General features: G+C 33.1%; 1 protein-coding gene across 2 annotated transcripts in view; it reads left to right on the forward strand.

Moving 5' to 3' along the window:
- Window positions 1-6: 6 nt before the first annotated feature.
- Window positions 7-2,082, forward strand: part of LOC106881850 (uncharacterized) — a 517,233-nt gene continuing 515,157 nt past the window's right edge. For both annotated transcript variants that reach the window (XM_052966454.1, XM_052966450.1), the window contains exon 1: window positions 7-280. The gene's annotated coding sequence lies outside the window, so the exon portion shown is untranslated. The remainder of the gene's footprint in view (window positions 281-2,082) is intronic.

Genomic DNA, 2,082 nt, shown 5'->3' on the forward strand with positions numbered 1-2,082 from the left:
TATATATATATGGATGTACATTCATAAACATACTCACATTTAGACATTCACTTATTAATATATAGCTATATATTCTAAAGTGACAATATAATATGAATGTAGCTGATATCAGTGTTACCGGAAAGAAATCGACCGAAGAATCATACAGCATTTACTTCTGAGAACAGTGGATTGTACCTCAGTGAAAAACTGCCCTCCTTGTATTTGGAATACGGACACATGAGATGTTTGTAAAGCTTAGCCGAATGGATTTCGATAAAAGACTTCTTTAAATCATAAGGTAAGTGAGATTTTAAAGATTTGTTATTATATGGCATATAATATTGACATGCAGCTTAACAATATTACGAATTGGTTTATTATTTATCAGGTTGAATATATATATATATTCGTGTAAATATACTATATTGCATACCGTATACGTAATTTGCTTTCCTTCAGCTGCGCTCTACCTTCGCTCATAGTTTAAGTAAGTCATTTTCTTATACAAAATTCATGCGCTTCTTAAACATTTCAAACTCGCTTTTGCTAGCAAAAAATGAGTTTTCATGGGAATGTTCACCTTTATTTTTTCTGCACATCGTCATATAAAATTTAAGTTTATTTTTATTTTAATTATCAATGTGTTTGTCTGCACATTATGCCGATTCTCATCACCGAGGCAGACACTCGAATGTTGTTACTTCTTAAGCATGATGTGTAGTTTCTGAATGAATTACGTCCGGAATTTGATCTTGAGCACTTGAAATAATTTGGTCTTTACCGTCAAGTACTCTTCCCACTGCGGAATTGCAAGATTTAAAGTTTGGACCAATATAAATTTTATTTCCGCATCAAATCTTTTAGAAACAACAGGTTTAATATTCAGTGTAATATATTTAGAGTACCTCTTCGTGCTACTACCTTTACATCTAATTGATAGCTTGTTTACAATCATCTTAAATTGAAGGGCAATTTCAAGTGTATCGGTAATTAATTATCAACAGCAAACATGTAGTAAAACAATTTGCCCAAGAAAGATCTGATATGTAAGAGACGAGGTTGCTTTATTCCTGTCGATACCATATTGAAAGAGAGAATGTGTGTGTGTGTATGTGTGTCTCTTTGTGTATGACTGTGTGTGTGTATTTATTTGTCTTAAGTTAGAAGTGCAAGGGACGAATTTTCTATAATATCTGGTGAATCGTCGAGTAACAGTAATCATATACTACTGTCTTCCTCGGACTCAGACGAAGACAGTACTATATGACTACTGTTACCCGAAGGTTCACCAGATTGTATAGACAATTCGTCCCTTGCACTTCTAAATTTAGACAAATAGATACACACGCACACTCATACACAAATACACAAACATACATGCACACATTCTCTCTGATCTTCTCTATCCCCTCTCCCCCTCTTTCTCTCATGCACATATCGATACAGGCACTCATACACAACAATGTATTGCCATACATACTAATACTAGTTGTAGCTCGCTGGATTAAAAAGTTGGTAAGTTGATAGTATGAATGGTGTGTGTTGCGTTAGTTTAGTTCTTAGTGACAGTAGGCGAGTATAGTTGCTATTTAAGTGGTTATATTGTTCTTACTAAATGTATTGTTGTGGCTCTTTAATCTCAAGTCAATACTCATGGCCTTATGACATTTCATTCAACTTTTTATATACAGTAGGACGTTATAACATTTTATTTGAAAGGCATTTGCTTACCTACTTCATAGTATATTGCAGACCGTAATCCGAATATAATGGTTATAATATACAGCTCCCGTTAGCGTGAAATCTTGTTACATGAGTTAACCGCAATACGGAGGTACTTGTGTATGTGTGTGTATATATATATATATATATATTGAACAAAAGAATACAGGTTACTTCAGTTTTTTTCTGTATTTGATTGAGAAACCAGTGGTCTACCGTTGAGTTAAATGTTTTTAAGAGATAAATTTTGAAAAGCTGCATTCCCTCGCTTTCGGTAAATATGTTACTTATTTTTTTTGTAGTTTTTTTACTTATTTAGTCCCTCGATAGTGTGAGGCATTAATACACAGTTAATGCCCTTTATATATATTTAAACAT

The sequence above is a fragment of the Octopus bimaculoides genome, chromosome 1, assembly GCF_001194135.2.
Source record: "Octopus bimaculoides isolate UCB-OBI-ISO-001 chromosome 1, ASM119413v2, whole genome shotgun sequence".
Classification (NCBI taxonomy): Eukaryota; Metazoa; Mollusca; class Cephalopoda; order Octopoda; family Octopodidae; genus Octopus; species Octopus bimaculoides.